Source organism: Choloepus didactylus, chromosome 18 (assembly GCF_015220235.1).
Source record: "Choloepus didactylus isolate mChoDid1 chromosome 18, mChoDid1.pri, whole genome shotgun sequence".
In the NCBI taxonomy this organism is placed as follows: Eukaryota; Metazoa; Chordata; class Mammalia; order Pilosa; family Megalonychidae; genus Choloepus; species Choloepus didactylus.
In genome coordinates this window covers 20,425,033-20,451,674 of record NC_051324.1, presented here as the reverse complement: position 1 = coordinate 20,451,674, position 26,642 = coordinate 20,425,033, and the positions used below count along the sequence as shown (strand labels likewise).

The window sequence follows — 26,642 nt, the reverse complement described above, 5'->3', positions numbered from 1 at the left end:
GTTTTGAATATTGAGGTATCCATCTTGCAACCCATCCTCCCGCCTCAATCTAGACCAGCTGCACCTGCTGTGGCCTCTGCATACTGGGGTTCCTGGGCCCACAGCTTCCTCTTTCACATTGTACATCCTCATTTTGCTAAAATACACCCTCCAGGAATATCCTATGATTGAGTGCATGGGAAATTAAATATTGGAACCCTTGCAAATCTGAGTATGTCATTATTCTATGTGCACACAAGAGTGACTGTTTAGAATGGAAAAAGAAATCATTTTCCCTCAGAATTTTGAAGGCAAAACTTCATTGTCTTCTGATAGCCAATGCCTCTAATATGGCCCAAATACCGCTCTGATTCTTGATTCTTTTTCTTTGACTTGTTTTTCCTTTTCCCTCTTTGGAAACTCCTAGGATCTTCTCTTTATTCTTGATGTTCTGAAATTGTAGACAAATAAGTGCATCATTTCTTTTTTATTATTGTGTTAGGCTTTTAGTGAGCTTTCAATCTGGAATTTCAAGTTACTTAGATGTACAAAATTTTTCTTGTAGTATATTCTTTGATAATCCAAAGAGATTTTTATCATCAGGGCTCCTTTATAAATATCCAGCAAATGCTTCTGTATGTTTCTGTTTGTGTGTGTGTGTTTTATTTCCCAAATGAAAATAACTTCATTGTGTTTTCCTTGTTATAAAGATAATACACACTTACATAGAAAACTCACAAACAATACTGGACACAATAAAATTTAACATGCATTTAAAAGTAAGTTCTTCAAATTAAATGAAACATGGATATCCCATGAATAAAAACATACGTAATCACTTTTTAATACTTGCATAGTATTCCACTGGAAAGTTATACCGTTATAGATGTTCCTAGGCTACTACTAGTGGGCAGCTATTTTCAGTTTTTTTGTTTTTATTAGAAACAACACTGGGATGCACATCTTGTAGACACAGATATTATAATTTAAATGATCTCTTTATCCCTGCTGAGCTGGGGGACAGTGGAAGGAGAGGAAGGGCAGGGTAAGAGAAGATGGGATTCAACTTGTCCCTTACGGAGGAGCTTTTTGTTGGATGAGTAAACTGACTGGTGGTGACCTTGGCCTGGCCTCCCTGATGGCAGTGCTTAGAGCTTTCAAATCTCAATGTGCAAAGTGTACACGGATCACCTGGGGAACTTGTTAAACAGCGGGTTCATAAGCCTACTCCAGAGAGTCTGATTCAGGCTGGGGAGGGGTCCGAGAATTTGTATTTTAAACAGGTGGCTTGTGGACCACACTCGGAGAACTAACTTAGAGCGTGGAGGAAGTTAAATAGTGTTCTCCTGAGAAATAGGAAAGGCCATTGTAGGGCTGACAGGGAAGAAAATCAATTAGGTGTCTTCAGTAACCCCTGGGAGCCAGGCTCCAGTGTGCTTTTGGATTTGTGCTAACAAATCTACCAGCTGGCCTTCAGTCACTAAGAGGGTCCAGTGATTCTGATAGTCACAGAGAAAGACCCCAAGTCCTCTAGTCTATCCCTAACCTGGCATATCCTTTCTCCCTGCAGCTCAGTGTTATTCAGTTAGGATACAGGGGGCACATAGAGACATCTTGGCATATTTGTTGGGACAAGAGAAAGGCCACTGGCTCTAGCTGGGAAGAGAAGCACCCCAGGGTCAGCAGCAGTGATACCCGGGGTTAGGGATGCTGCTGGAAAAGGAAGAAAAATACTCAGCCTTGGCGAGGACATGGAGCAACAGGAACTCTGCTAGTGGGAACATAAGTTGGTCTGGTCCAGCCACTCTGAAAAACAATTTGACCCTATAGTTCCACTCCAGGGTATATACCCCAGAGAAACTCTTGCGAATGGGCTCCAGGAATCATAAATGAGGATGTTCTTAGCAGCATTGTTACAAACAGTAAACAACTAGAACCGATCCATATGCCCACTGGCAGGAGAACAGATAAACAGATTGTGGTACATTCACACCATGGGATACTATACATAGAACAACGAATGCACTATACACACCTCAACATGGATGAATCTTAGAAATGCAATGAGTGAAAATGTAATTCAGTGGACCAGGAGTCAAGATAGGTGTGTTCCAAACCACCTCTGTCCCCTGCCTGGTCGTGTGGCTTAAGGCAGCCCCTCTTCCCTCTGAGCCTACTGGTTGGCCTGGCAGATAGAGAGATTCTTGACTTTCGGGATGTTGATAATGTGCACAGAACATTTAGAGGTGGAAGAGACCTGAAAGTTAATCTAGTTTGTGTTAAAGATGGATAAACTCAAGCTCAGGTGGGCAAGAGGCTGGGATTGGGCAGGGACGCTTGACTCTTTAGTGGCAGATGTTGGGCTACAACCCAGGACTCCTGTCTGTCCATTACCTTACCTCCCTGCTGCTGCTGATGTCTCTCCTTCTGGGGGCTGGTTTGTTGCTGAGACACAGAGGTGAGGGAGGAAGACCTACAGCCATGAGCCTAGACTTGCTCCTGCTCTACCCAAGGCCAAGTCACTCGACCCTTGGAAGATGCTGATATTGAAACTGCTGATGAGGCTGACACTATGTGGGGGCAGGAGGGGCCTGCCTCACCTGTCAGCTGCTCCATTGCACAACTTGGCAAGCTGAGGCCTGGGGCTCTTTTTCCCACACTAGGCCCAGCTGTACAGGGGAAAGTCAAGGTGTAGAGAATAACAAAAACTGTGGCAATACCCCCACCTCTCCCTCAGATCCTACCCTCTCTCCCTGAAGAGGTTTGGGGGGATTGAAGGTAAGATTGACTAAGGAGGGGAAACAGAGGTAAAAAAGCAAGCTCTTTCTGCCTGAGTTGAGGGGCCAGAGTAGTAGACACAGGCCCTTCTCCTTACCACCCAGAGGAGTCTTCTATTTTGAGGAAGGAATTTGTGAACAAATTAGAAAGGAGGAGGAGGACGCTTTTGGCCTGGTCCTTCTTTCATCCCAGGAGCTGAGGTTTATCTGTGAAGAAGTGGGAGCAGGAGAGACAGAGGGCCAAGTTGGTCAGGAGGCTGCCAGTGCAGACTCCAATGGAGGCAGTGGAGGCTGGCCTCAGTACAAGGATGTCTGGCTGCCCCAGTTTGGTCCCCTGACCTGTGAGGTTGCAAATACAGAGGCCAGGACTGCACACAGCCTCTCCCAGCTCTGGCACAGAGACTGCAATACTTCAGCACCCAGGCAAACATAACCACGACTTGGGAGTCCTTTGGAGCCCCCTGAGCAATCCAGTCAGAGGTTTCCACAGCCCTCTGCACTGACACCTTGTCTTTCAGTCACGAGAAGCCTGCATGGCTGCCAAACACCTCAGCCCCCAAACTCACTTGAGTAAGAAATAGGGCTTTGTTTTGGGGGTCCCCTATTCCCATGTGCTGTGTCCAGTTTGGGAAGGACGTATGTCGGGGGGGCCCATTGGGTTCTCAGACATTGGTCCCCCAGGTCACAGTGACTCCATTGCCTGTTTCCATCCCCAACTTGGCAGCAGGGGACTCTCCGGTCCCTAGACGCGGTGAGCAGCCACTCCCTCCCCACAGGCCCAGGGCTCCCTCAGCCTCACAGCCCTCTCTGTGCCTTCCAGCTTTCCTTCCATCAGCCTGGGGGGAAATATGGATGTGCAATTAAATTATAAAAAACTATTTTAAAAACAGAATTATGACATAGTAATATATGGATTTAAAAAAGATACATTAAATGCCAAGATCTATTGATGGAGGTAATAATTTCACACTTTTGTAGTGGTGATGAGTGTAAACAATATTTCAACATTTTGCAACAATTATCCTATGACGTGAAAATATATGATTTCTGCTAATGACAAAGGCATAGGTACTGTTAATATGATAGTGATTTGTTGCCTACTATAGTTGAAGGAACTGCTGCATTACAGATACAGTTTAGTGAAAATAAAGATGTAATTTTTTTCCTATCCAAGTTCAGGGCCTCCAGATCATAAGAAACCCTAGTCAGAGTAAATCCATCACTTCTCAGTCCCTAGGAGCCACAAATCTTCCCTGAGACTAGTAGCACAAGGCCTATTATCTGCTGCAATGGGCAGCGGGAGAGAGAAAATGTGTGCATAGGTTAATAGCTCAACAAAAGTTTTCTACTCTACCTTCTTTGGGGTTTACTCCGGTTTACACATAATCCTAACAAGCCTTATAATCTCTTTTCTTAATTCGCAGAAAAATAGGAGCAACAGATTAGAAAAAGGGTTCAGGAACTGCTAATGAGAACGCATTTATAATACCTAAGGTGACTGCAAACAGCCTAAAACAGAGGAAGAGGAGTTTTTAAAAGCAGACAAGAATTAAAAAAACTCAGAAAATTAGACAGGAGCAAATAACCATAAATTTTAATTTTCCTGGTTGCTTCTCTGAGATTATAATAATTGATACTCATCACCATGACCCTGTAATCTAAAGAAAAAGCTAAAGAATGTATGCTTAGTAACCTATACTTAAGGAAGAAGGGAGAGGAATAATATATTTAGCATAGTTTCCAAGCAAAATGGTTAAAATAAAGTTTTGGTGTTTAAAAGGGGCAAATCTGCAGGTTCTGAAGAGGTGAGGTTTTGCATCTATGACATCATGCCCAGGACCCCAAGCCCAATAACCCCGGGTTCTTCTTGGAGGGCACTTTTTTTTTTTAATTCAGTTTTATTGAGATACATTCACATACCATACAATCATCCATGATGTATAATCAACTGCTCACAGTAGCATCATAGAGTTGTGCATTCATCACCCCAATCTATGTTTGAACATTTTCCTTAACCAGAAAGAATCAGAATAAGAATAAAAAATAAAAATAAGAAAAGAACACCCAAATCATCCCCCCCATCCCACTCTATTTTTCATTTAGGTTTTGTCCCCATTTATCTACTCATCCATCCAATATGCTGGATAAAGGGAAAGCGATCCACAAGGTTTTCACAATCACACTGTCACCCCTTGTAAGCTACATTGTTATACAATCATCTTCAAGAGTCAAGGCTACTGGGTTGGAGTTTGGTAGTTTCAGGTATTTACTTCTAGCTATTCCAATACATTAAAACCTAAAAAGTGTTATTATTATAGTGCATACGATTGTCCACCAGAGTGACCTCTCGACTCCATATGAAATCTCTCAGCCACTGAAGCTTTATTTTGTTTCATTTTGTATCCCCCTTTTGGTCAATGAAGGGTGCTTTTTAAGCATCCTGTTCCCCACTGGGGATAAAAGGTAGTGGTGGAGATTCCAGGGCCACTGGCGGAGGGCCCACCTCAGTGCCGATGGCAACATCCATAGCAGATAACAGACCACAGAGAAAAGGATCCAGGCAGCTCCCATTCCTCCACTGGTGGGCAGTGGGTAACAAACCACAGAATTAAAACTTTTTTCCCATCAAAGACAACTGTCCTCAACTTTGCCTTTGGACTGGAGCCTGCCAGAAGGAGAGCCAAAAGAGACATCAAGGACTGTTACTGGAAGAGACATTTGAGCTCAGCTGGTTCAGCACCTCCTTTACAGATGAGGAAACTGAGACCCAGAGAGGAAGTTAATGTAAAGTTAGTTTTATATCTCCCTTAAATATTTAGTAGAATTCAGTGATAAAGCCATCTGGGCCTAGAGTTACTTTTGGGGGAAGCTTTTAAGTATGGATTTAATTTCTTTAATAGATGTTAAACAATTCAGATTTTCCAATTCTTGTGTCTGTTTTCATAAGTTTAACATTTCTTGGAATTTGCCCATTTCAAACAAAATGTAGAAATTTGTTGAATAAAGTTGTTTGTAAAATCATTTAAAAATATTTGTTGACCCTATAGTGATATCGCCTTTTTTTTCACTCCTTACTTAAGCCTTTTTTCTTCTTCTTCTTGATCAGTTCTGCCAGGTGTTTAGGAATTAGTCTTTTTGAAATACCAATATTTTTCTTTATTAATCTTCCATATTGTATGTTTACCTCTACTTCATTAATTTCAGCTCTTATCTTAATTATTTCTTCTTCCATTTTCTTTGGACTTAGTTTGTCATTGAAATAGACATGGCTGCTCCAAACACTGATTTTTAGCCTTTCTTCTTTTCTAATATGTACATTTAAGACTATAAAATTTGCTTTAGCATAGATTCAGTTACATTCCATAAGCTTTGACATATCATATTTATGTTATTTAATTCAAAATATTTTCTCATTTCCATTGGGAGTTCTTGTTTCATCTATGGATTATATAGAAGTGTATTTAAATTTTTCCAATATACAGGAATTTTCTAGTTAATCTTTCTATTATTGATTTTAAACTTAATTCCATTATGGTCAGTGGAAATAATCCAAATGATTTAAATACTTTAAAATTTGCAGGTTGTACACTGATGTTCATAGCAGCATTATTTACTATATCCAAAAAAAGTGAAAACAACACAAGTTTCCACCAACAGATGGATGGAAAAACAAAATGTGGTATATAAAACAATGGAATTGTTCAATTACACTAGTCCCCAACAATGCAGTTCTAACTTCAGTTACCACATTATATTAAATATGAGCAATTGCCCAAAGTACAAACCTAACACTACCTCTTCAGTCCACAGGTAACTTTGCAAATAACAGAAGTGCACCATGGTCAATGATCAACCACATCACTTCTTTCAAAATCTATTAGTGATTGGTCATTACATATCCGTTATTCAATTCATGCAAAGATAACAAAGTGTAGTTGTGTTTCCTCTTTGTCTCCTGATAATAAATTCATGTGATATTTTACAAAAATGGATAGAGAATTGGCCAAAAAAGATGAAAGTACAACAACAAAAAAAAGAAAAGTGATAATGCTAGAATTGAAATTGGGTGTGGTTGGAAGATTTGAAAATGGTGACAATGAAACTAAGATAGGATGAGACCTAGACCTGCATAAAGTTCTAGTACAAACCATATTGAAAAAGTTTGATTAATTAAAAAAAAAAAAGTAAGCCTTCCCTGATCAAGATGGCAGAATGAGAAGCCTCAGGGTTCTGCTCCCACACAGAAGCTTTGAACAACCAGCAAGAATGGGCAGAAACATCTTTCTCAAAGCTCTAGAAATCAGTTAGAAAACTGCGTAACAGGGCAAGTGCCAAGAAAAAGGCTACTTAAAAATGGTAGGAGCCTCCCAACAAAGGAAAGCCCAGGACCAGATGACTTCACAGGGGAATTCCATCGAACATTCCAGGAAGACTTAACTACAATTCTACCCAAACTTTTCCAAAATATCGAAGAGGAGGAGAAACTCCTTAATTCATTCTACGAGGCCAATATCACCCTCCTACCAAAACCAGATAAAGACACCACAAGAAAAGATACAGACCAGTATCTCTTATGAACACAAACATCCTCAAGAAAATACTAGCAAACCAAATATAACAGTGTATTAAAAGATTATACATCATGATCAAACAGGATTTTTCCTTAGTGTGCAAGGTTGGTTCAACGTAAGAAAATCAATTAATGTAATACACCACATTAACAGAATGAAAGGAGAAAAACCACGTGATCGTCTCAATTGATGGAGAAAAGGCAAAAATCCAGCCCCCCTTCTTGATAAAAACACTTAGAACACTAGGAATAGAAGGAAACTTCCTCAACATGATAAAGGGCATATGTGAAAAGTCCACAGCTAACATCCTACTTAATGGTGAAAGGCTGAACACTTTCCCTCTAAGATCAGGAACAAGGCAAGTATGCCCACTGCCACCACTGATATTCAATAATGTACTGGAAATTCTTGCTAGAGCAATTAGGCAAGGAAAAGAAATAAAAGGCACCCAAACTGGAAAGAAAGAAGTAAAACTTTCCCTATTTGCAGACAATATGATTCTATAAACAAAAAATCCTGAAAAATCTACAACAAAGCCCCTAGAGCTAATAAATGAATTCAGCAAAGTGGCAGGGTACAAGATCAACACCCCAAAATCAATAATGTTTCCATACACAAGCAATGAACAATCAGAAGAAGAAATCAAGTAAAAAAAATCCATTTAAAATAGCAACTAAAAGAATCAAATAGCCAGGAATAAATCTAATTAAAGATATAAAGGGCTTGTACACAGAAAACTAAAAAAAAATTGCTAAAAGAAATCAAAGAAGACCTAAATAAATGGAAAGACATACTGTGTTCATGGATTGGAAGACCAAATATCATTAAGATATCAATCCTACCCAAAGCAATTTTTAGACTCAATGCAAACCCAATCAAAATCACAAAAACCTTCTTTGCACAAATAGAAAAGCCAATCATCAAATTTATATGGAAAGGCAAGGGCCCCAAATAGCTAAAGCCATCTTGAAAAAGAATGAAGTTGGAGGACTGACACTTTCTGATCTTAAAACTTATTACAAAGCCACAGTAATCAAAACAGAATGGTATTGGCACAAGGACAGACATATAAACCAATGGAACAAAACTGAGAGATTGGAAATCAACCCTCCAATTTATGGCCAACTGATTTCTGTCAAGGGGGTGAAGGCCACTCAATTGGGCAATAATAGTGTCCTTGACAAATGATGCTCTGAAAACTGGATCTCCATTCGAAAAAAAAAAAAGGAGGATCCCTACCTCACACCATATACAAAAGTCAACTCAAAGTGGATTGAAAACCTAAATATAAGATCTAGAAATATCAAACTCCTAGAAGAAAACAAAGGAAAGCATCTTCAGGACCTTGTGTTAGGCAATGGTTTCTTAGACTTTACACTGAAGCACAAGCAACAAAAGAAAAAATAGATAAATCAAAATTAAAAACTTTTGTTCCTCAAAGGACTTTATCGTGAAAGTAAAATGACAACTTACAGAATGGGTGAAAATATTTGGAAAACACGTTAGGGTTCTCTATGGAAACAGAACCAACAGGAGGTATCTATAAATATGAGATTTTATAAAAGTATCTCACGCAACGGTAGGGATGCATGAGTCCAAATTCCATAGGGCAGGATGCATGAGTCCAAATTCCATAGGGCAGAATGCACGAGTCCAAATTTCATAGGGCAGGCAGCAAGCTGGCAACTCCAATGAAGTTCCTCAGAAAAAAAAGATAAAATTACCATAGGACCCAACAAATCCACTACTAGGTATATACCCCCAAAAACTGAAAGCAGGGACTCGAACAGATATCTGCACACCAATGTTCATAGCAGCATTATTCTCAATAGCCAAAAGATGGAAGCAACCCAAGTATCCATTAACCGATGAATAGATAAATAAAATGTGGTATATACATATAATGGAACGTTATTCGGCTGTAAAAAGGAACAAAGTCCTGATATATGTGACAACATGGATGAAGCTTGAAGACATCATGTTGAGTGAAATAATCCAGATGCAAAAGGACAAAGACTGTATGAGCTCACTGATTTGAAACAATTAGAATAAGCAAATTGATAGAGTCAGAATCTAGAATATAGGTTACTAGGGGACAAGGTAGGAATAGGGAATGGGAAGTCAAGGCTTAAAATGTACTGGGTTCCTCTTTGGAATGATGGAAATATTTTAGTAATGGATGGTAGTGACGGTAGCACAACATTGTGAATGAGGTTAAGAGCACTGAAATATATATCTGAATGTGATTAAAAGGGGGAAAAGTTAGATTGCATACATGTTAACAGAATAAAAATATATATAAATATCCATAGAACTGCACTACACAAACAGTGAATCATAAGTTAAACCATGGATTACAGTTAACAGTACAATCATAAAAATGTGCTTTCATCAATTGTAACAAATATTCCACACTAATGAAGTGTGTTTGTGGTGGGGTGGTGTATGGGAATCCTGTATTTTATGTATGATTGTTCTGCAAACCCACAACTTTTTTTCTTAAAAAAGAAAAAAAAAATTTAAGTAAAAAAAAGTAATAAAAAGTGGTAGGATTCTGCTAGCACCCTGGCTGGTGCCTCCCTCAGCCGATACTGGTTGGGGCAGAGCTGGCTTTGCTCCCAGTGTGGAAGCACACTGACCCTCGTGCACATGCTGGGAGCAGGTATGTCTGGCCCAATCCATCTGGTGGTTGTCACAAGGGACTCACTGTCCCAGAATTTGCTTTGCATGTGGAAGGCAGTTCACCAAGTTCTCCTATGGAAACACCATAGGAGAGCAGTCAAGTCGTGCTACCTGAGGCAAGCGATTGCTGGCTGTAGACATACAGTGTTGTTCTTGGAACTGTGAAGATACTGTTTCCTAGAGAAGAGGGCACATTTGAAACCTTGTAAATGAGGAAATTCCTAGGGTCATATATGTATGCTTAAGACAAGATGCATGTGCAGAAAGGACGTGGAGATGGGGACTACACTTTGGTCTGGAGCTATTTTCTAAACTCATTGTATGTGTAAGCTTTGAAGGAGAGCACTCACTCAGGTCAACCTGCAAAGACTGGGAAAGTTTCTCCCCTCCCCCTCCCTCTCCCTCTTTATTTATTTATTTATTTTGCTGCTCCTGGCATTCAAGGAAAGACCTATCATAACAATAGCTGGATACAAGCTTAAGGAACAGACATCACAGATTCTAAATTCCAGCGATAACACCCCAAAATATCAAAAGATCCAGTTTTCAACAAAAAGTTACAAAACATACAAAGAAACATTAGATACGATCAATGAGGAGGATCAGAATTGGGACATTCTGGACAAAGACTTAAAAAAAATGATCCTAGATATGCTCAAAGAACTAAAGGAAAAAATGGGCAAAGAATTAACGGAAATCAGAAAAATGATAGATGAGCACAAAGAGAATGACAATGGAGATGGCAATTATCAAAAGGAACCAAATAGAGCTGAAGACCACAGTAAAGGGAATTAAAAATTCCCCAAAGGAGTTCAAAAGCAGATTGGAGTTGGGAGAAGAAAGAATCAGTGTATTTGGAAATAAGACAATTGAAATAATCCAGTCTGAGAAGCAGAAAGAGGAAAGAATGAAGGAAAGTGAACAGAGCCTGAGGAATCTGTGGGAAACTATCAAGCAATCTAGTAATATATGCAGTGTGGGAGACCCTGAAGGAGAAGAAAGAAAGGGGCAGAGAGAATATTCAAAGAAATAATGCCTGAAAACCCCAAATTTAATGAAAGACAAGATACATATCTAAGATATTCAACAAATTCCAAACAGTTTAAAACCAAATAGACCCACCATATTATGTTATAAACAAACTGTCAAATGCCAAAGATAGAGAATTCTGAAAGCCTCAAGGGAAAAGCAACACAAGGGAGCCTCAATAAGAATAAGAGCTGATTTCTGATTGGAAACCATGGAGGCAAGAAGGCAGTGGGAAGATATATTTTAAATTCTGAAAGCAAAAGATTGCCAACCAAGAATCCTATATATGGTAAACTGCCTTTCAAAAACAAGGGAGTGATTAAGACCTTCCCAGATAAACAAAAGCTGAGGGACTTCATCACAACTAGACTGGCCCTACAAGGAATGCTAAAGGGAGTTCTGCAGGTTGAAAGAAAGGACACTAGACAATTGACTGAAACCACATGAAGAAATAAGGATCTCCAGTAGAGAATGACATGGATAAATATATATACCATTATTACTGCATTTTTTATTTGTAACTGCACTTTTTACATCCTACAGGAGCTAAAAGGCAAATGCATAAAATATAATAATAAATCAATGGTTTTGGATTCATAATGTATATATTTGTAATTTGTGGCAAGAACTATATAGCAGTGGGGGGACAGAGGGGTATAGGAACATAATTTACGTATGCTATTAAAGTTATGTTGGTATCAAGCAAATGAGATTGTTACAGATTTAGGGTGTTAAAATAAGCCCCATGGTAACCACAATTAAATATCAGAGAATAAGCAAGCTCATAGAGACAGAAAAGTAGGGTACAGGTGTGGGAGCCCCTGGTCCCCAAGTGTCTTGAAAACTGCACACAGCAGTTTGCTTGACCTAAGACAGCTGAGGTTTGACCTATTCTCCTTGTAATATCAGATGCTAACTGTAATCTATACCCAAAACTACCTCCTCTCTGAGACTCCCTGAGATACTGTTATCTCTATAATCCTCCCTTCCTCCCTGTTGACAATCAACCCCTCCCTACGTTGCAGGACCCCTCTCCTTGCCTTATGCTCTCATACCCATTGGAATGTCGAGCCCTTATAACCAGCTTATTCAGCTCCCCAAGAGCGGACTATTTCCACGTTGTGCTCTGAACTGGCTGCCATTCAGAGCAGCTCCTGAATCCATTCAGAGAAGCTCCTGATTTCGGGGCAACATGGCTTGATTTCCCCACCCTGTAAGTAAGCCCTATAATAAAAGCTCATATCTCAGAACATGTCCGGTGCTTTCTTTAGTCCTTTGGCTACAAAAGCCCTCTTGGGCTGGGGGTAGGGGAGGGGGTAATGAGGAGTTAATGCAAAATGAGTGTAGGGTTTCTTTTCGGGGTGAACAGAAAGTTCTAGTAACGGATGCTGGTGAGGGTACTACTGTTACATTGTGGATATGATTAATCCCACTGAATGGTATGCTTGGGAGGGGTAGGGATGGGAAGATTTATGTTGTACATATGTTTCCACAATTAAAAAAGAAAGAAAGAAAGATAAATTAAACAGATAATGTACAATTGAATGCAATATATGATACTGGATGGAATCTAAGAATGGAGGAGAAATGGCTCAAAAGGACATATTGGGATATAAGAAAAAATTGGAATATAGAATGTAAGCTTTAGAGCAGTGTTAAATTTCTTGAACTTGATAATTGTGCTTAAGGTTATTACATAAGGGAATATCCTTGTTCATGGAAGGAATATGGACAGGGAAAAATAGGAGGTGGAAGTATTGTGTTTAAGGAGTATGATGTGTGCAACCTACTCTCAAATATTCAGAAGAAAGATAAGTACATAGAATGATATGTGAAGGTGGCAAAATGTTAAAATTGGTGAATCTGGGTATTGGGGGTGGGGATGGAGGTATGTTGAAGTTCTCTGTACAGGGTTTGTGTTATTTTTGCAATTGTCCTTTAAGTTTGAAATTATTTCAAAATAAAAAGTTTTTTAAAAAGTAAAGTCTCTTCAATGACTTTTAGTTTAAATTGTGCTAGGAACAGAATGCCACTTATAGTTGAGCATTTACTTCGACTTTGAAGACTGTCATAATAATAATAATAATAATAAAAAGAAATTCCCAGTTTGACTCGCATTCAGGCCAAAACAATGAAATTAGTTGCCACATTGAAAGAAAATAATAATTACAAGGACATTGAAGAAGAAACTTCTTCAGGCTGCTTTCATCATTTCAGAAATTGTCATGAATTGATTAGTTAAGATATCCAGTGAAGTTGCTAGAGCAGGTAAGAATGCTCCTGGGATATTTGCACGCAGATTCCAAGAATTGGTTAAGGCAGGTGGTTGTGGTGAAAAGGATGACAGTGTCCCAAAGGAAACAAAGCTGGTCACAAAAAACCCACTTCACATTAAAGGAACTCTTGGATATATTCCATGACCTCAAAAGTGCAAAGGATAAAATGTTGGAAGATGATCCAAACTTAGTATGACAATTCATTAAGGTATAGAAAAGATGCTTGCTCTGTATGGTAAGTGATAAGAAGAAGGCAAGCATTGTTCAAACTACTCTTGATGAGTTTTTTTTTTTTAACAAAGAAATAAAACATTTTAATTCTCACTGTTTCTAATGTTTCAAATTACAGTGTATCAACAAAATATTAGTTTTACTTGTTTTTCGTTTCCCCATACATTTATAATCAACAGTAAGAGAGTTTTTAACATCTTGAACAAATTTTTAAAGGTCTCAGAACAATCATAACTTTTCCCATTGATTGAGATTGCTTTGCATGATTTCAGCTTGCATGGGCATTTTATGGTTCTGAACTGCCATGCAAAGCAAAGACTGCCAGTATATATTTATTACAGGGATTTGACCTTATACAATTGTGAGAACAAGTTAAGGAGTATCTATTAGGCTGTTATATCCACATTTGATGCTTGAGCTTGAAGGCCACAAGTCAGGCAGTCGGGATGGGAGAATGGACGTAAAGTGGAAGAGAACAAGCCCAAGGTGGAGCACACAAGCATGGGCTGGAGCCTGTGAGGACAGACTGAAACCAATGCCTGTTCTTGTTACCTCTGATCTTCTTACCTAGTAATGATGGGTGATGTCACTCAGCAGGACAGAGTTAAACAGAGCCTGGAAAATCCCTTTCACTCTCCTCCCCCGTTTCTCCAACCTGAAGAGAAAAGGAACTCTGAAAAAATTTCCAGGCCGTAGATCAAGCCATGTTTAAGATAATACATACACATACCGATTTAAATATATAAGTATAAATTTTCATTACAAAACAAAGATATGCTCCTAGAAGATAGTTAAGAACAAGGAGAAAGAAGAAAAAAGTTACCCACAGCTTTCCCACCCAAAGACAACCATGTAACATTTTAGTATATTTCCTTCCCAAATTTTATTTCAACTGTATGTTTTCAGGCTTTTCTTTTACACATTGTTATAATTAAAAAGGACATATATTTCTATATACTGTTTTTTTTCACTTTCCATTACTTCATAATTTTTTTTTTTTTTACTTTATTAGGTAGTATTTGTAAGTACTAAGTGATGGCATAATATTGTACTCTTTCTTTTCTTGTCAGATGTTCCAGTTTTTCTGATTTTTCATTATTTTTAAAAAAAGAGGTTCAAATTTCACAGTTGTAAGAACTAAAATATGGAAAAATATGACTTCCTTTATTTTTCTATAACTGAACTAAATTTCTTTCTTAAGAAGCTCCAGATATCTTGAAGCAGAAAACATTAACGAGTCATTTCCATATAAACTCAGTCATAATCTGGATCTTTCAGCTCTTCGCAGCCCTTCTCTTTATTTCTGAGGGAGTTATGAAAATATCACCAGCGAGAAAGCAGGGAGGGGACAACCTCCTGTTCCAGGTGAAACCCATCCTTGTCTGGCTCTGGGTGTAACTGGGAGGGGGAGGAGATTGGATGGGGGCAGAGGTGTGGTGAGGGAGAGGTGGGAAGGGATCCCCCTGCTTCATGCGGACAATCTGCTGATGTGTAGCTGTGTCCTCAACTGTCCATGAGGGATTGCCCAGGGGGCATCCACCTACCTCAACCATGAGACACCCCCCACATTGCAAAAGTGGGATGCAGAAACTGGGAGAATCTGTTTCTGGTCCTCTAGCCTGGACATGCCAAGCTGCCATTTCTACTCCATTATATCCTTCCCATAATGGTGGGGGAAGACTTCTCTACTAGGCTTGCTGCCTGTTTGGGCCTTGCCCAGGAATCGAGGTCTTTTCAATCCCCAATTAAAGGGGGTTTATTTGAACTTCAGGTGGGCTGGGTGCACAGTTCCTGCTCTCTTGCTTCTTCAAATTCTCCACTGGACTTCCCTCTCTAATAAGGTCTTATCTGGAGTGAAGGTGGGGAAAATTGTTTTTTGGATAATCATGTTTTCTCCTAAATGTTTTAGGTTTATACTTAGATACATAGCTTGTGGGTTTAAAAGCCAAGATTTTGTTGACTTTGCTCTTTGGTTCTGTTCTACCAACTCTTCCCTAGGGTGACCCCAAATCTTATAGTCCAAAGGGAGGATTGGTGGTTTGGATTAAAAGGGATTTTGAGAGAGAGGAAATGAACACCCTGGTTAATAACTCAAATTATTATCCTGCCTCATAAATAATGCTGCAAAAATTTTTGTGCATGTCACCAGAGACCTTAGGCTGGGGCAGAAAACTGTGTGTGAGTCAAGGCCTGATGTAATTAAGGAAGGTGAGATAAAGTTGTGGAGATTGAGGGTAGAGAGAGTGTATAAACAGGTGGTCCATCCTTAAAAAAATGAGAAGGATGTGGACTGATGGTGGCCAAATAATTGAGGCCCTGTCCAAGGAGCTAGGAGTAACCACCAGCTCCTTCTCCCTCAGTGAGCAGAGGTGGGGAGAAGGCTGTGGCACAATTCAGGGTGCTCTTTGCAATCCAAAAGGGTAGTGATGATTGTCCAAAGCAACTGGTTTACTCAAAACAAACAAGCAAACACATGAGCACGCACATGCGCACGCACACACACACACTCCATCTATTTATCTATCTATATTCATAAACATTTTATGTGTCTGTACTTTGGACTTTTTCTTAAAAAAATTTCCCAGAAATTGAATGACTGAGTCAAACTATAAAACTTGTACAACTTTGATGTTAAATAAGAGATACATCACTGTAGTCTTAACACAAAGAGTGCCAAAGCTGTTGAGGCAAGGGTAATCAGACCTCAGACACTGGTGGTAGAGAATACATTGGCAGAAACTTTCTTATACATATTTCCTTCAGCAGAAAGTTTGTCAATATGTATAAGAAACCTTGACCTAGCAATTCCACTTTTGGGAATTCATCTGAAGGAAATGATTAGATAGACATGCACGGACGTGTGTGTCTGGAGGTCCAAGGGATCATGTTTACAATAATTGAAAATAGATATAATTTTAATATCTAGCGATAAGGGGTTGTTAAATTTAAAAACCGTACATCCATATGGTCAAATATCATTAAAAATGATGATGAGGCCATTTTCACGAAGATGGTGCTGAAAGCAAAGAAGGAAGCCCCTGCCCCTCTGAAAACTGTAGCCAAAGCAAAGGCTTTGAAAGCCAAGAAGGCAGTACTGAAAAGCATCCACATCCACACACAAAAAAAGATCCACATTTCACCCACCTTCCAGTGGCCCAAGACAGCCCAAATACCCTCAGAAGAGTGCTCCCAGGAGAAACAAGCTTGACCACTAGGCTGTCATCAAGTTCCTCCTGACCACTGAGTCAGCCATGAAGACTGAAGACAACAACACACTTGTGTTCATTGTGGATGTCAAGGCCAACAAGCACCAGATCCAACAGGCTGTGATGACGCACTATGACATTGACGTGGCCAAGGTCAACACCCTGATCGGGCCTGTTGGAGAGAAGAAGGCATATGTTCAGTTCGTTCCTGACTATGATCCTTTGGATGTTGCCAACAAAATTGGGATCATCTAAACTGAACCAGCTGATTAATTCCTAACATAAAATGTTTGGCCACAGATTTTTAAAAATGGTGACAAGGATCAATATTGATTGAGAAGAAAAAAACATTCATAATATAGAGCACAGTGAAAAGATCAGGATAGAAAAAAAGCATAAATGGTATCATCTCTTTAAAAAGTATATTGTGTATATGTACATAACATAAAAGCTGAGAAGGAACCATGCTAACACAGTAATAGCGATTATCACGAGGTGGTGGGATTATGACTGATTTTTTTTAGTTCTTCTTTTCCATAGTTTTTACACTGGATAATTATTACTTTTAAAATTGGGGTGGGGGGATTACCGAAAGGTAACATAAATAATTAGACTACTTGGAATATTGGTTTGGACATTTTAATTTGTTACTTCCCTAAAGATCTACCAACACTGGAATGGATTTCCTTGATTCCACGCCTCTTCTCACTCCGCTCAGCTCAAACCTTGCTTTCCCCCCGTGTGTAACTCCAGAATCCCCCACTCCCACTTCTCCTCCCCTCATTCTCTTGCCACAATGCTTCCTTAGTTAATACTCCTTTCAAAACTGGGCCCTGCCCCTGTGATGCCTCTCCAAAGTGACTCAGCTTGGAAAATCTCCCAGGAGAGTTGATCTTTATTGACCTCCCACGCAGCCAGACTTGGAGGTCTTAGGACCCCTGCAGCACGGGGCCTGGCGTGGAAGAGGGTGCCTGCAGAAGTGGCACTGTTGGACCACTTAGCAATAGATCAGACAAAGTCCACTGCCAAGTAGTCACCAGGGCTGGGCCAATAATGGACTCTGATAAGCTTCCGGGAAAGTCTGTTCTTCAACCCTTGGACTCCAGCCTTGGGAAGACTCAGCAGAACCCAAGGTCCTGGCTTCAGGCCTCAGATGTGCCAGCTCCTACCCTTAAGCCTGGACATGAGGGGTTGGGAGTAAGGGTAGAGGCATGGCCAGGAAGATTCCTGTGAATGCAGGAGGCCTTCGAACCTTTTAAGGGCAGCCCCTTAACCCACAGCGTGCATTCACTTTCTAGTCTGATGTACTTCCCCAGAAAAACATCAGGCAGGTCTGACACTTTCTTAGTGAGTTTAGAATCATGGGCTCATGGGCTCATAGGATTTCAGAGCTGGAAAGGCCATTAGAGATCATCTGCTCCAACTCCCTCACTTTACAGTCCAGAGGGGTCTAGCGACTTCCCCAGTGGTACTTAGTTTACACAGTAAGTACCAGAGCCCAAGCTTCCTGACTCCTAGCTCAGGGATCTCCCTTTAATACAGTAATGCTTGTCTTCTGCACAAATGGGGTATTTCTAAAACCAACTACCTTATGGCTTGGGTCAGCTTACCCCCAATCAGCACTGACCCAATAAGCGACTGTAAACCATCAAAACTGGAAGGGTCCTTCCTGTTCAAGTAGTCCAACTCCTTTATTTTACGAACTAGAAACCGAGGCCCAGAGACTACCCAGGGTTGCCTGGCTGTCCTCCTGTGTCAGTCACGGCTGTCTCCATTACAGACAGCCCAGGTCCTCAGCCGAATGGGGCTGAGCACTGCGGCAAGCAGACCTGCGTCTCCAACACACGTGGTCACCAGAAACTTCTTAAGAAGGTGGATATTCTCAGTCTCTCTTTCCTCCTCCTTTTTGTTGAGTGTTGGTGTGTTCAATTCTTGGTAAGGGGAGTGACCCTGCTTTTCGTGGTTGTTTGTGCTGAGGAATAGAGATCCCAGGCTGGGAAAAATGGAGTAAGTGTGGGGGGAAGGAGGTGTAGGGAAAGTCAGGCTGAGTCTAAAGGTGTTATGGGATTGTATTTTCCAAATAAAATATTGAGATTGTGGTCAGATGCCTCTTTTAATTAAGAAGGCAGAGTATTTGAAATCAGGACTGCCTACTTATTTGTAGATAATCTGAAATTCTGAAAGACATTTGTAAATGATTTGCTCATCTGGATCACCCTGGACAGACAATTGCCAAAACTTAGAGCAGAAAGTGACAATGATATAGGATTCTGGTCCCTGCTTCACTGTTGGCAAATGTCTCAACAGTCCAAGATAAATGGCTGTCCTTTCTTTTCCTGGTGCCTCCAAGAATATATCACATCTTTTCACATATTCCTAAGGGATTATACACTAGCAGAGAATGGGAGATGGAATACACTAGTTGCCCAGGACTAGGACATATACCCACTGCTGGGGATGGGAGAGGTGGTTCCTCAGAGGAAAATCAGGGGGCTATTAATTACCAGAATAAGGGGCATCGATCCTGGGGAGGGCCATGATCACCCTGACCATACCAGATGGTAATGATTCCCTCAAGGTGATATATTAGACTCTCTATGCTGGATATGGTTGATTGACCCTCAGTTCTATTCCAGTGGGACTTCTTGCACCGAATGCATGCAGCTAGGATTCTGGATGCAAACTAGGTGCTGCCAGTTAGATGCATTTCTGCAAGATTTGAAAAGTGGAAGTGAGATGGAGGTCATGCCAGATTCTTGTGTTTTGGGTTGTTTGCTGCTGGCAAGATCATTAGATGCCAGGGTCCAGTCTCCAGGTTCAGAAAGGTTGAGAGGAAGCTATAGAGGTAGCAGTGGCAGAAATCAACCTTCCAATTTCCAGGCTGGAGCAGTGGCAGCAGCCTTCTTATCCCAGTTTCTGGGACCTGGACTGTGTCTAAAGCAGTATGTTCTAGAACTCATTGGTGCCCATCTTCCCAAGAGTGGCAGAGGCAATGGCTCCCCAGTAGTGTTCTGGGAGTCATTCATGGAGGCAAGCCTTCAGCCTGCTCCTCCTGCCCTTCCAGGGATTTGGAAATCACCTAATCTATATGTTAAATTCAATCTGTTTTAAATACTTGAAGTGATTTCATTTCCTGACCTGATCCCAGACTGGTACACCTGTGTGAGTTGGAGAAGCTCCACAGGTGCTTCTGATATGACCCCTAACAGGACGCCCTCCCTCCTTGAGAATCACAGATGTAAAAAAATGATGACATAGAAAGAGGTTCATGATGAGGAAGTTAAACCATTGCAAATGATCTTATTCTTTGCTCCTCTGCATCCAATGTGTCTGAGCATATAATCCAAATGTCTCCCCTGGAAGATTGCCAATATTTCTAGCCTTAGAATGTCTTGCTTTTCCAGATTATCCAAACAGAATGACTCCACATATTTTAGTATCCACCCTCAAAAAACCTCCTAAGATATTTCAAGGGGCTTACTGTTCTCCTGGACACTGCTAAATTCTCAGGCTTCACTCTGTAACTCCTGTCCTGTTTTCCCCACCATTTTTTGTCCCATGCTGGACACCACCTCATTCCCTTATTTCCCCAAAATACTGTACACCAACATCAAACTATAGGTGTAGTAGACTTCACTGAAGTTGTGAGGTACAGCATCACAATTCTCCATAACCAGGTTACAGTTCAAATTTGAACATCTCACTGTATTAAATAGATCTCACTGTCTTAAATAATCATCTGCCACTCTCCCATTTCAAGACATTTTTGGATGTTCATTGTTTGCCACCTCCCCAGTGCTGCCCACTAGCCTACACTGTGCCATTGTGCTAATTTCACCTGCTCTGAGTGGCTAATGCAGCAACTCCCAATTAAGAACACAATCGGATTCTGCCCCACCCACACCCCCTTGGCCAGGTGATCCTGTGTAGGCTGAATTTGCATGCAGTGGTCCCGCTGCCCCACCCTCCACCCCCACTAACCCGCACCCCTTCAGCCCCAGCTTAACATCTGCTCCTCGGGCTTCCCATCCTTCTCTACAGCAGAAGTCACAAACTCCACTGCCTACAAAGGTGGCAGGTACACGAGGGGAGTGTGCTGGCTCTAAGTGCATAGGCACACCTTGTGGGGCCACTGGAGAATCCATGCCCCATCTTAACCTGGCAGCTGCTACTCAGTTCCAGCCAATCGTTGCTTTGCAGGGATGGGAGCCAGGGTTGCCAGACCTTGCAAAAGAAAGGAAAAGAAAAGGAAAAAAAAAAGCCAGAAATCTAGATTTTTATTTTGAAATCCTCACTTCATTCATTCATAACTAATAGGCAAATCCAAAATATTTATTGAGTACTTATGATGTGTTAGGTACTTTCCTAAGCATTTCATAGGTATTAATTATTTGATTTTTAAAGCAACCAATGAGATAGAAGCTATTATTATCTCTACTTTACAGATGAGGAAACTGAGGCATTGAGATAAAGTTGTTTAAGGGCATGTGGAGAACAAGCGGTAGAGGCAGGATTTGTACTCAGGTGTCTGGCTCTAGAGACTACCCTCTTAATCATCATGCTTTACATCAAAGAATTAAATTTCACCCATGGATTGCAAGGTTTTGATCTTTGTTAGAGACCAATAGAACTTTCTGCAATGATGGGAATAGTCTCTTCCGCACTGTCCAGTGCTGTAGCCACTATCCACATGCATCTATGGAGTACTTGAAACGTAGCTAATGCAACTGAGGAATATGTCACCTTTATTTTCTTTCTTGTGCCTTTCTATTTTTTCTACAATGAAGTCATACAAAAATAGTCATAGAACAATTCTCTTCGGAATTCCCAGGAGATCAGCAAAGGAAAGTCCAGGGAGGCCAGGGGACTGCAAGAGGGATGCTCGAGGAAACTATGGAATTGAGGGATTATCCGATAAATTTGTGTAGAAAACTAGATTAAGAGGGATTCTACAGAGTCGTTGGAAAGTAGGGGAACACTTAACAGATTCACTGTTATTTGCATAGTGTTAACAGTGAAGACACTAAGAGTGGATTTAACCAAAATTGCATTGAAATACATTGAGAGGGTTGGGGAAGAGGTAATGTAAGAAGTTAAGTCCTCCAAGTCCAAAATAGGAAGCCCTTGGGTAATATCTATAACTGAAATTTTAAGGAATACCAATATAAGCTTGTTATTAGAGATATGGGAGTAAATACCAAAAGAAACAGCTAAAAGAAGTTAAAAGTGGTTGGCTCCAAGGAGCTGCTGTTTTTCCTTTAAGTCTTTTTCTTCTACTGACTGTTTAGCTTTTTAAAACTCTATATTATTTTACTAAAGATAAGATTACTAAAGAAATTTAAATGTGATTGTAAAAATTCCCTTTAATGGCCAGAAAACAGGTGTGGTATCATAACACTTGGCTTTCTTTTCCCCCAGTGATGTCAAGTGGCTCCTGCTTCCTGGTCTTGTCCTGGCCAGGCCACATTTTTGTCGAGCTCGGTGACCAAGACGGGACATGCCACCTGCCCAGGGCTGCTGACTAAGAGGGCGGGAGAGGACGCCCCTGCACACTCCCCTGCCTTCCTTGGACAACCCGCAGCCCAAAGGCGTTTCCCACAAGGACAGTCACCCTTGGGAGGAACCCCAGGGCCAGGGGACGGTGCAGGGAGCGTAAAAGAGGGGAAGAGCTGAGGGTGTGGTTCTGCCAATTATCCAGCCCGGCCCCACACATCCCACTGGGACCAGCACTGTTCTGGGGGTGGGAGGGGCACGCAGGGACAGGCAGGGCCTACTGTTCTTGGTGCTTCCTTGTAAAGAGTCCAAGAAACAGGAAAAGTTCACGACAGCCGCCATAAATGATCCAGGCCCTTCTCTCAACCCAGTCTCACCGCAGCAGAGTGCCTGAGGAAAACAGGGCAAAGCAACTATCTGGACAAACCTCCTGTCCCCATTTCTCCACGTTCTTGCCCTCTGGAAGCCCAGTGCAGGGCTTCACTGGGAAACACTGATGTTTCTTTTCTCCTCTCTCCTGGTTGTTCTCAGTAAGGCAGTGGTTTTGTTATAATGGAAGACCGAGTGTTGAATTAGGCTGAGCTGGCCTGAGGCGCCAAGGCTGCGTTGGGGGGAGCTGGGGCAGCCAGGCACTGTTACGTAGGAGTAGAGGAAATGGAGTGTGCCACTTTGCAGCGCAGTTCTGGGCACAACTCAAGTCGTGGTTAAGGGCATGGACTTCTGAGTCAGACAGACCCTGATTCAAGTCCTCATTCTGCTGCTTTCCAGCAGTGTGACCTTGTGCACGACATTAGCCTCTCTGAACTGCAGTTTCCACCTCGAAAATAAATGGGTTAACACTGAAAACTCCCTTCTGGAGCTCTTTTGAGCATTAGGTGACAATACCTAGTTCATAGTAGGTACTCGGTAAATGTTATCTATTTTTATTAGCTCTTACCAGAAGTATTAGAGCTTATAGGCTCTCCCAGATGGCACCTGGGCCTTCTTTCCACATTCAGTCCACAAACCTTTATGGAATGCCTGCTGTGTACCAAGCACCATGCTAGGCACAGGGGATACGACAATAAACAAACAGGACCCAGCTGTCATGGAGTTTACAATCTAATGACAGAAAGTCTGCAATTGAATGACCACTTTCAATGAATGTATGATTGCAAAATGAAATGAATGCAGTTGTGGCAGTCTCTAGTAGTCCCTCAATGTCCAGTCTCCCCTTCTTTCTCAGTAATAAAAGTTTTGGTTTCTGTTTAGACATTTGCTCACCTAGAATAAAGACTATATATACCAGCCTCCTTGCAACTAGATGTGGCTAAATGGGATGCAAGCAGAAAAGGTATGTAAACCTTCCAGGAAATACCCCTAAAGGGAAGAAGCTTGCCCCTTTTCCCTCTTTTTTCTTCCCACTGGTGGGAATGTGACACAATGGCCAGAGCTCCAGCTGCTGATTTGGGCCATGAGATGACCCTGAGAGTAAAAGCCTTGTGCAGTGGAGCAACAACATAAAAAAAGCCTGGGCCCCAGGTACCGTGGAGCACCAGGCCAGTCAAAGACTTCTGAACATGAGAAAGAAATGAGCTTTGATCATGTTTTACACTACTGTTTTTGTTTGTTTTCTGTGATTTGTAGCTATAAAGGGAACATATGTGGTTCTATAAGCATATATAACATGGAACCTGACCCAGTCTTGGGGATTTCCCCGAGAGAGTAATGCTGGAATTGAATTAATAAAGTTGGGGGCTGGGGTTTTAAGCAAAGGGGACATTCTGTGCAAAGACCCGGGTGGAAAGGAGCTTGGCATGTTCAAGCGAAGACAAGGAAGGCAAGGGTGGCCAGAACACAAAAAAAGCAAGGAGGGAAGTGGCACAAAACAAGGCCAGCAAGATGACCACACAGGGCCTCATAAGCCTCTCAAAGCTTTTGGTCTTTATTCCCAGAGTAATGGGGAGCCACTGAAGGGTTTTCGGTGAGGGGGTTACAGGATTAGCTTTGCACTCCCCTTGGTTAGTAGCTCCATCCACCTAGAATGCAGTTACCATCCCCCAACCCCAGAACATCCTTGAGGCTGGGACCAAATATTGTTTATCTGTGGACAAATTTTTGCACTTGCTAAGTTTTTAACTGTGTTTTGGATTGAACCACATCATTGCAGCAGTCACTGTATGTGAATTCCTAGAAAGTGTGCTGTGGCTGTGAGGAGGAGCTGACCAAGAGACAGACAGCTGGCACCAGCCAGAGGAATGTCACACCCCGGCCAGCTGTCACCAGATAGGTCAATTGGCATGCTTTACTTAAGAGGAAAAATTTATTTCCCAAGCTGGAACCAGGGTAGAGAGGAGAGTTAACTGATGTCTGACCACTCCCAGGATCTAAGTAAAACATTCTGACCTTGTTGATCTACCAGGGAACGCTAGTTTGTCTTTTGTTTCTTGACCTGATGCAAATGGTTCCTTGAATATCCATAGTGGTGTGCCCAGGGCACGTGAAGCCCCAGGATAAACACAGGGCATCTTCCAGGAGCATTCATTTGACTTGATGGGAAATAATTTACATTATTTTATTTTTAAACAAATGTACATGTATCATGAGACAGAAAGAAATTTATGATAAAGTTTAAGGGTAAACTATGAAGCTTTGAACAAACTACTTGCCACTTTGGGTTGTGCTCTCAGACTTCCAGAAATATTTTTCTGTTTCCTCTATTATTAGGCGTATTTTGGTATAACATAGTGATTATGAATTGACTCTCAAGCCAAACAGCCTAAAGTCAAATTCTTGCTCTTATACTTTTTAGTATCACTGTGGGCAAATTATGTAATTTAGCTGAGTCTCAGTTTCCTAATCTGTTAAACAAGAACAATAATTGTACCAACTTACAGAGTTGCTGTAAGGTATAATTGTATAATAAATACTTATAAAATGCTAAAAAAAAAAAAAAAATGCTTAGCGCATAAGAGTTAGTTATTATTGTTATTATTACTAGCAGTAGTAGTAGATGGAAACGCTTCAGATGCCTGAGCTATAAAACTTTTGGCTCTTTTCTCAAAGTTTAAAACTTAGAAAACAATATCTGCTGATTGTAAATTATTCAAACAATAAAGAAGTAAATATAGGAAATTATGAAAGTTCCCACTCCCCCTAAATTCCAGTGAGGTAAGTACACATAGCTGTTGGTGTGTATCCTTTCAAACATTTTTTATGCATTTTTAAACACACTCACATTTTCCAAAATGATCATACCAAACAACTTGTTCTTTACTCTCCTTTTTTTCTTCTAGCATTATATCATAGGCATCTTTCCCTGTCAGAATGTATAGCTCTACCTCATTCTTCTTTTTTAAAGTGAACAATTCAGTCAGATTTAGTACATTCACGGTATTGTGCAACCATCACCTCTATGTAGTTCCAAAACAAGTCATCACTCCCAAAGGAAACCCATTGAGCAGTCACCCCCGCCCCCATTTCTCTTTTCCCAGATCCTGGCAACCAATAATCTGCATTCTCTATGGATTTACCTTTTCTGGATATTTCATATAAATGGAATCACACAATACGTGACCTTTTGAGTCTGTCATCTTTCATTTTGCCTAATGTTGTCACGGTTCATCCACATTGTAGCATGTATCAACTTCATGCCTGTATTGGCTGAATAATATTCCATTTTATCTCTATACCACAATTTTGTTTATCCATTCATCCACTGATGGACATTTGGGCTCTTTCCACCTTTTGGCTATTAAGAATTGTGCGGCTATGAACATATGTATACATGTATCTGTTTGAGTACTTGTTTTCAATTCTCTTGGGTATATACCTAGGAGTGGAATTACTAGGTCATATGGTGTACCGGTTTGTATATATTATGTCCCCCAGAAAAAGCCATGTTCTTTGACACAATCTGGTGGGAGCAGACATTTTAGTGCTGATTAAGTTGGAACGTTTGGATTAGGTTGTTTCCATGGAGATGTGCCCCACCCAACTTTGGGTGATAACTCTGGATAGTTTCCATGGAGGTGTGACCCCACCCATTCAGCATGGGCCTTGATTAGTTAACTAAAGCACTATATAAGCTCAGACAGAAGGAGAGAGCTTGCTACAGCCAAGAGGGACACTTTGAAGAATGCACAAGGAGCTGAGAGAGTAGCTGCCGTTGAAAGCAGACTCTTGCTCTGGAGAAGCTAAGAGAGGACAAATGCCCCAAGAGCAACGGAGAGTGACATTTTGAAGAGGAGCTTCGGACTAGAGAGTAACGTCCTGGGAGAAAGCCATTTTGAAACCAGAACTTGGAGCAGATGCCAGCCATGTGCTTTCCCAGCTAACAGAGGTTTTCCGGACACCATTGGCCATCCTCCAGTGAAGGTACCCCCTTACCCTGGACGCTTTATGGCCTTAAGACTGTAA

General features: G+C 41.1%; 1 long non-coding RNA gene across 1 annotated transcript in view; it reads right to left on the bottom strand.

The window, feature by feature from the left end:
* Nucleotides 1-8,970: 8,970 nt before the first annotated feature.
* LOC119513865 overlaps nucleotides 8,971-26,642 on the bottom strand; it is a 33,457-nt gene continuing 15,785 nt past the window's right edge. Inside the window, exons 2-4 of the long non-coding RNA XR_005212704.1 lie at nucleotides 16,690-16,923; nucleotides 14,113-14,200; nucleotides 8,971-9,027 (exon numbers count right to left, since the gene is read on the bottom strand). This is a non-coding gene — a long non-coding RNA (uncharacterized LOC119513865). The remainder of the gene's footprint in view (nucleotides 9,028-14,112; nucleotides 14,201-16,689; nucleotides 16,924-26,642) is intronic.